At 39.2% G+C, this 9,445-nt stretch overlaps 1 pseudogene; it reads right to left on the bottom strand.

The window, feature by feature from the left end:
- Positions 1-5,701: 5,701 nt before the first annotated feature.
- Positions 5,702-6,041, bottom strand: LOC134486953 (large ribosomal subunit protein P1-like; annotated as a pseudogene).
- Positions 6,042-9,445: the final 3,404 nt, after the last annotated feature.

Genomic DNA, 9,445 nt, shown 5'->3' with positions numbered 1-9,445 from the left:
AAAGAAACAAAAGGTCAGAAAGGTTTGCTGACTTGTCTAAGGTCATAGTGACATTCAGTGACTAATCAAGATATAAGCCAATGTTGCCCACTCAGATCCATAGATTATAAAGATATAAGAAGACTGGAAAGAGAACTTGGTCCATTGAACCCATTTAGAGACATTTCATTAGCATCTTAATCTATGACTGACAAGACATCTTCCAATGAACAATTGCTTCCAATGAAGCAATGAGAATTGCTTGAGGAATAGAGACTACACACTTGTGTGTTTTATAGACACAGGTGGATTTGAATTATGGGCCTTGCTATTCAGGTTTGCCTCGACAACATCTCTCCCAAACTGAGTCCACATTACAGCCTCTCTAGATCTATGAAATGACAGCATTATCAGGGCTGGATACCTAAAAACTAGATTTGGCCAATTAATGTGCTTCAACCTCCCTGGCCACAGTTAGTGGAGTTGATCAGAGAAAGAAAGTTCTATTATGAAATTCAAACTATTATCATTGAAATTTTACTAGAACCACTCAGGAAAGAAATTCTCCTCCCATTGTTTCATAAATCAGTGACCTATCAGAAGAGATATTACATTGAAATTAGAAGACAAAGGAAGTAATATTAGAGTCTTTGTAGAAAGGGACAATAAGAAATAGTTCAGTGTCCTAGAGAGTTTATAAGGGAGGAGGAGCTAACAGACTCTGGCCATCACAAATAGTCAGACTAAGAATCCTGTAGAAAGGCCACCTTTGTTATAGTGGGCAACTAGCGCAGAGTTACCTTTTAGTGAAGGACTCAGATCAACTGATGGTTTGGTCTCATTTTCCTCTCTTCCTCCTCCTCCTCCTCCTCTTCCTCCTCCTCCTCCTCCTCCTCCTCCTCCTCTTCCTCCTCCTCCTCCTCCTCCTCCTCCTCCTCTGACTTGTTTTTGGTCAAATACAGCCCAGAGCTAGAATTCACAGGTATATCTGTATGTAGACTGTTACAGACAGCTCCCTAGGGTTCAGAGCAGGATGATAGGTTATGGAATGGGTCAAAGGACACAACATGATTACTAGCTTAACTGGAGATGCTAGTTTATTAGAATTCATTTCTGTGGTCACCTCACCTTTGTGTAGGGAATCTATGGCTGACAAAATAACTTCCAGAGACAACTTCCAAATAATAGAATTATTAGTTGAGATGTACAGATACTCATAGAATTTAGTGAGTAATAAGGTTTTCCTGGTCAAAAGATCCTGAACTGGGTCCTGTGCATGGACTAACACACATCTTTCATGTTTAAGGCAGTTGAAGTTGAGATTAAGTCACTTGCAACTGGTACACAACCACTAGATGCATTAAAAAAGGCATGTGAATCATACCAGCCATCACATGAAGGCATTGTTCAAGAGTTCAGCCATTGTGGGATTGAGTTCTTTGACTGACAGCCTCACTGAGATAATCTATAGGATGAGGAACTTGGATTCACTAGCACGCAGTTGAAGCCCAAAGCCTTTACTAAGTGGCCCAAAGCCATTCATAGTATGGTTGGACTAATTCAGCCAGTTTCCATTAATGTACAAGTTTTTGTAGGTAGTTTCCAGAACCACCAAAAATGACCAAGTAATTTTAATGACACAATGTTAAGATGCTTCTACAAGGTAGCGGTACCACAAATTTATGTGTCATAATCCCCATTGCAGGAAACTGTTCTCCTTTCAAATTTTTATTTCTTGATATATCTACTATAGGATTTGCATAAAATGTATATCCTATGCATATTAAATTATTCATATTATTTTATATATACGAATGATTCACCATTAGTAGCAGAAATAGTCACAGAGAAGCTTCTAAAATAACCTTAGCCATAAACAAGATTGTTAGACTCTAACTATTCATCTGGAATATTTTTTTCATGATTCTCAGAAATACAGATGCTTTTTCTGCATTTCCTTTCAACTTAACACCAGAAGGTTTCCTTGAGTCATAAAATCTATCTGTTGGTTGTTGAGCTTTAATTCTTATTGGAAGCTTATAATAGTTTCCCCCCTCTCTCTTTTTCTAATTTATTCAATTTTCTTTGGGATTTAGAGGTTGAGAGAGTAGGAATTTTATGAAATGCCAAGAAGAAATGCAGGCATCAAAACTAGTAAATACACTATGTATACCACGCCCACTAGTTGGTTCTTGATTTTCTCACAGTGCCTAGCCCCTGTTATAACTATAATTGAATCTTGTGTTTTATTATATACCCATGTTCCTAGGCAAGGAAGGTCTATTTCTAGCTATGTTTTTAGAAACTTCATCATGCGGGTCTCTGAAAGCATTAGGAAGAAAATGTCGGTTTTATTGATAAAGGATAATCAGAAGAACTGGTGTTATAATGCTGTATACATATGTAGCACCCTTCCTTCTAGAATCATACTTTTTCTCTACTCCTTAATTTTATTTCATGAGGCCTTATGAGATGGTGGAGTATTTGGTGTATTTCAGATACCTTTAAGATTGTAATATGGTGTTATGAAGACTCTACTGGCAGCTGTGAGATAAGAATTTCTTTGGGTGCAATACCATACTAGATAAGAATTTCTTTGAATGCATTTTTAGAAGATTCTTCTTGTTTTTGTGGTGCTGAGGATGAAATCTATGGTTTTGTATACACTAGGCAAAAGCTCTTTCCTTGAATTATACCTCCATCCTGTGATTACTTTTTGGTTTGTTAATCATACTTTGAATGGTGAGAAGGGTGAGTTTAAAGACTCATCATTACCTCTACCAATCTTTTTATCACTCTTAGAAAAAGCAGGCCAACTCTTCACATTTGCTAGACCACTGGCTAGAACAAGCCACTGGTTGTTCACCAGAGAATTCTTTCTTGTAGGCACTTGTTTCTGGGTATTACAAGAGAGAATTTAAAGAGCTATTTTACAACCTCATATTGTGGCCAAGCACTCGGCTTCTTTTTATCAACATGAGCAATTCATTAATGCCTTTTTTCTGTCATATAAGAAACCTATAGTGTATGACTGGTGGAAAATGCCTAGGGTGTACAGCATAAGAAGGCCCTAGCACAGCTTACACAATGTTTAACTGTGAGTGCCTCATATGATTTTTCTTAGCCCCATATTGTAGAAGAGAATAAGTCTCAGATTTCCATTTTAAACTTGATTCCTTTAAAATACTCCAGTTTTCTCTGATTGTACAACAAACCACCAAAGGAGATTTGACAAGCCACCATTCACCTATTCATGGCTCTATAGTTTATCAGTTTACACTGGGCCTATTCAAAGTGTGGTTGGACTAATTCAGACACTTTCCATTAATGTATACGTTTTTGTAGGTAGTTTCCAGTACAGATTTGTCTGTATGACTAAAACTATTGAGATGACCGATATCTGTCCCCATGTTCTTTGTTTCTCAAACTCTTGCCTTTTTTGTTTGTTTGTTTGTTTCCCATTGGGAATGCTTTAAGTGGATTGAAAATGGGATGGTGAGGAATTACAATCACAATGATGAAAATAGAACCATTTCAAAGGAAAAAACCCACAAACATCATCAACAACAAAAAAAAAGAAATCAACCAAGATGTTCAGAGCAAATCAGAAGCTCCTCAGGATGGAAGGGTATTAGAGAATGAGTTCTTTGTCTTCATGGTAGGAACCTCAAAGAACCTGCCGTCATTCTTTTCCTGTCTCTTCACTGGTCGTACCTATTTACATCCTTTGTCACATTTCAGTGTGGCACAGACTTGAAGTCCATCAGCTCACTGTTTGATCCTGCATTAGATGGAAATGAAGATTCCATCTAGTAGTTTCTGGGAGACCATTTGTCTTGGCACAGATCTATTAACTACATGGGTTAGTGTTATTTCCCACAGTCATGTAATGTAGAATGGTGCTATGGGCAAATATAACTACGAGACCTCATATCTGAGAAGGGAGTAGTATGAGGCAAACATCAGTGCATGATCCATACAGTCCTTTAAGTGCTCTGGGCACTTCCTCCAGTGGTATGCCATATTCTCCTATCAGGGTTGTTTAGTTACTAGGATATGGTTTTCTTATTCTTGGTTCTCCATGTTCTTACCTCCGCTCTTCTATTGACAGAACACATTGTGTTTTTCACAGTTTGATCAAGTGGTTCATATAAGCTGAATACACCATCAACTTTCTTATCATTTATGGAATGTGTGGGGCTTGGGGAGCTCATTTTAACAGCATTCTTTCCTTTGAGTCCACGTGAATAGTGCTCTTTTCAGCACTTTTTTTTTGACAATTTTGTGGATTTCCTATTTGTTGTACTGGGGTTCCGGCTATACCTAAGTTCCCTCAAAATGAATAGTTTGAGAAAAACTATTCTGTCTTAATCAGAAAATCAGAATGCTATTGGAAATGGCCCTAACAATTTTTAACATCTTTGATAATTGAGAAAATATACCATTTATATGATTTTTTTACATTTATTGACCATATGTGGCTTGAACTATCCTTGAATCTTCTAAAGACAACTTTATTGTGATGATGATATTTCTGATATATGCCTGAATTCAGTTTGTAGTATATTATCGAGATTTTTTTTCCATTTATGTTCATCGGAGACACTGATGTGCAGTATTGTTTCCTGCTATATCTTTACCTCCTTTTGGTGTTAGAACAATACTGACTTCACAGGGAAGTTTTGAAATGGATTTATACTTTTGTTTTTTGGAATAATTTTAAAAGTATTAATTGCAAACCTTCAAATGCTTGATAGGATTTTTCTGTGAATCCTTCTGAGCCTGGGTTTTTGTTAGTCAGAAAGCATTTCTTAGTTTGTTTTATCTTATTTGTTATGGGTCTCCAAGTTTTTGATCTCTTCTTGGTTCAACTTTGGCGGTTTGGAAGAATCTAGACCTTTGTCCATTTAAAAATATTTTCTAACTTATTGGAGTATAGGTTTTAAATTACTCCTCTACAACATTCTAAATTTCTTTAGCATATGTGGTGACGTATCCCTGTTCATTTCCAATTCTATTAGTTTGGATCTTCTCTTTCTTCTAGCTAGTTGGGCTAAGGGTCTGTCAATCTTGTTTGTACTATCAAAGAGCCAGATTAATTTATTCTTTGTATTGTTTTCTCTGTTTCTATTTCATTAATTTCTGCTTTGATGTTATTATTTATTCCCATTTACTGGATTCTTGAGTTGCATCATTTGTGCTGTTTCTGATTTTTAATGTGGGCACATTTCTTTAGAGTTTTTTATTTTCTTAGCAGACTAATTTTAACATGTTCCATAGATTTTGTTGTGCTGTGCTTTCATTTCCATTATGTTCCAGGAATATTTTTTTCTTTTTCTTTCTTCTTTTACCCATTCATCATTCAATATCTATGAGTTTGTGTAATTACTAGAGATTTGTTTACTATTGATTTTAGGCTTTATTACATTGTGGTCAGACAGAATATATGGAGTTATTTCAATTTTTCTGAATTTGTTAAAATTTAGTTTGTGTCTCAATATGTGGTTTATTTTAGAGAAACTAAAATGGGCTGCTGAATGGAATATCTACTCTTTGGTGTTTGGGTGAAACATTTTTTCCTCCCTCCTTCCCATCCTCTCTTCCTTCCTCTCTTCCTTCCTTCTTTCTTTCCTTCCTTCCTTCCTTCCTTCCTTCCTTCCTTCCTTCCTTCCTTTCTTTTTTATAGGTTCAGCCCTTTACTGGACATGTTAACAAAAGCAGTTTAGTCAGAAAGACCAGAGCCCATGTCATCTTCTGACTCCTTGGATTATTCCTTCTTTCCCTCCACTTTCTCCTCAGCTGAGGTACCAAGTGGTAGATAGGGCAGTACCACCAGCAGGCACAGCTCCAGCTGCTGGAGTAAGCCCACCAGCCCCTACATTGCACATGAGCTCCCGATGTTGACATTCATTGGCCAGGACCTTTGCAAACAAGCCAGGCCAGAAAGGTTCAACATTGACACCAGCTGCTTTAATGAGGGCATCGATCTTATCCTGTATGACCTTGTTGTCATGAAGGATAAAGGCAGAATAGATCCAGGTGAGCTCAGAGATGAAAGTCATGTATGTTGTGTATGGACTGCCTGCATGGTGCTAGTCACTGGAGGAAGTGAGGGCCTCATCTCAATGCAACTTAGCTTCCTCGGAAGGACCAAGCACCTTGGCGGCAGCTGAGAAAAGTCTGGGTGAAATGTTCTGTGACATGTTAGGAACATTTGATGCATTATAGTATTTATTTATTGATTCTTTGTTTCCCATCATGTACCCCAGCCCCATTCATCTCCCCATCCTCACACATCTACTCTTTGTTCTTGTAACCTTTGACTAAAATAAAAATATGGATAAACAAACAAACAAACAAACAAACAAAACAAAGCATACAAAGTGCCCTGCAGTATATTCCTCTGCCCACACATCTTTACTTTCAAATATTCATTGATCTTGTTCAAGATCTCTGGCTTCTGGGACACCATCAATATTGAATCCTCACCAGGACTCCTCCTGGTTATCCTGTTGTTCCCCTGTGTCATGAAGATCCTGCAGCTTCGGATCAGTAGGACTGACCTTTTCCACCATCCCAACCATTTGCAGGTCATACAGATTTTGGCCCAACTCAGAGCCTTGGATTTGGGCCTGAGTGGCAGCTAAGCTGGTCAGCCCAGAGCTTGCCTTATTAGAGCCACCAAGGTGAGCTCTCTAGCACTGCTTCAGCTAGCCTACCCAATGTCACCAGGAGGAAGCCTCAGCAGGAGGCAGGGTCAGCTTTCTTGCTCTCATGTCTTCTACGCCAGCTCACCCGCACTCAAACCCCAAGAACCAGCTCTCCCAATTGGCACAGATGGTGAGAGAAGAGGGCATCATCCCAGCACGCACAATACCTCATGGCAGAAGAATGGCAGGGCCAGTTCTTCCTCAGTCTTATCCTCGGGCTGGCTCACCCATGCCCCCTTGACCAGGCCCAGTACTACTATGCTGCCCAGTTGAGGTGCAGGGCTCATTCTCTCAAGTATTGCAACCTGTGAGACAGGACCATCTCATCCAATCTCATAACCCAGAAGTCAATTCTCCTGAAAGCCTGTATGGGTCTGCCAGAAAGTATCTACCCACAAACCTAGAGCAGCTCACTGTTAAGGAGAGCTATGTTACAGAAGAAAAAGAGTGTGGGCTAAAAGTGAAGATCAGTTGACAAGAAGGGAGAACTATGTCTGCTTTCTTAAAGGGGCCTCCAGAGACTAATGGCTCCTGCTCAAGTACTGCAGAGACCATATACAAATTCTTCTTTGCTGAATCTCTCTGAGAGTCATTCACAAAGTAGAATTCTGAGGGGCAAACCTTACAGCTTAATGAGTTGACAGTGAAATGGATCAGCATAATCCATTCATGCCCTGTGCCACTAATAAATGTAAACACCAATGGGAAACGTTGATGTCCTTCCTCCCGTCAATTACTTCCAACTTCAAGTCTTTCTCTCTTTTTCATTATCTAGACATGAATTTAAAGTGGCTCATCCTTCTCACTGGAGGAAAATTAAAACCCCTTACACAGCCCCATTTAAACAGCCCATCAATTTTAGTAGCACTAAATGTGGATTTGTGTATATTATATAGTATCTGCTGGTAACCACTGAGTTCTGAGTTCACAAGTAGGAATGTCATAAAGAGCATTGTACTGGATCTCTGTTGAAAAAAATTAAACAATTGTACATGTGTTCGTTCCTGATCTCCTCTGGGAAGAAACGATACCTGCTTTGTTGTAACAATTTCTCATTCAATCTAAAGGGTAAGCCAAGGATTTGATGCTTTTCCCATCATCTTTTTGTAATGAAAGTTTCAGTCTGCTCTGAAGAACTTTTTTCACTGGAGTGATTTCAGAGAAAAATAGGGCTTGAACATCATCAGGGAGCACAGAGTGTAGCAACTAGATTGTTAGAGATGAGGAAATGGCAGACAATGTAACACACCAATGCCTTCGCATAGGTAATTGTTATTCCATTTACCAATGAGGAAAGGCAGGATATTAAAAATTAAGCAAACCACACAACCAGGTGATGGTGAGCTTGGGCAGGCACCCAGATGCAATTCCTTTTAGGACTTCTAACTAATCATTTAACTTGAATGGCTGGGTCATCATTTCCCCTCCTGACATGTGTGAGGCGTATGTGGTGCAATTCAGGGCATTTTTTTCATAAACCTTAAACTTAGGGCTGCCGAGAGTAGGGCTATCAATCTGGAAATACTCATCCTCCTTGCTAAACCTCTTCATGGTCATCTCTGAATAGAAAACCGTATGATGGCTGCTTAGAACACTGCTGGACACTCTTCTTGGTCTTTGATCCCTCTCTTCCTAGCATTTTGGGTCACGTTTGATGGTGTCTTCATTGTGTATTTCCATCTGTGCAAGAGTGCAATTTTCTTAAGTTCTGAGGCAACTTTGATGCCAGCATCAGTTCAACAGTTCCCAGAGGAAGACGATAGGAAATGCAAAATTTGAAATAATGATGGCTCACCACTTGCTTAGTTTGGGACTTTTTACCTTTCATTGTTTAATTAGTTTTCTGTTTATAACTCAGATTATAGATTCCTCCATGAAAGGGATTATATTTATCAGTTTTGACTTAAGATAAAGAGAGAGTCTGACGCCGAAAATGTGTTGATGACTGTCTGTCAGTGTGAAGAGACATGAAGAGCATGTTCACCTGGAGAATCCAGTTAGTAGAATAAGCACAGCCGGGTACACTGTTAGGACCTCCTCACTTTACAGAGGATGACACTGAGACTAGAGTTGGAATGAATGAGTCAGAATCACAAAGCTCTGTGTTATCAGGAGGGGGGACAGATTTTTAGTTGGATCCTTAACCCCCGCCCAGAGTATTTACATAACAAACATTTTTACCTCTAAACAAGTCTTTGTTGGGATGAAATGATATCAACTCTGACATAAATTTTAGAACTTCTTTAACTGTTGGTATTAGCAAAGTACAGAGAGGCAGACGGAAGGACGCAAGACAAATTACTGCTTTCACTCAGTTCATCCCCTGCCTCGGGCTGCTGGGCCTTCCAATCTTTGGACAGGTTCCACAAAATACTGTTTGGAAAACATGGCTACATTGGCCTTCCTTGGTACCTTTGATACCAGCTCTATAAATAACTAAACAAATTAACAAAAGAAGAAAAGAAACACTAGACACCCACAAACAGATGCATACACAGATACACACTTAGATGTACACACATAAGCACACACACAGGCACACACAATGACTCACACAAAGACACACACACACACATACACACACACACACACACACACACACACACACACACACACACACACACACACACAGCCTCCAGCTCTCTTCTGAGCAGGAAGCTTTACCCACTTGGTAACCCCAGTAGGGATCAGAGGAACCAGTGTCGTTTTCAGACAGCAGTACAAAGTGACCATTCTTGCCCTTTTGACTGAAGACA

This window comes from Rattus norvegicus, chromosome 5 (genome assembly GCF_036323735.1).
Source record: "Rattus norvegicus strain BN/NHsdMcwi chromosome 5, GRCr8, whole genome shotgun sequence".
NCBI lineage: Eukaryota > Metazoa > Chordata > Mammalia > Rodentia > Muridae > Rattus > Rattus norvegicus.
This window is presented reverse-complemented; position numbering and strand designations above follow the sequence as displayed.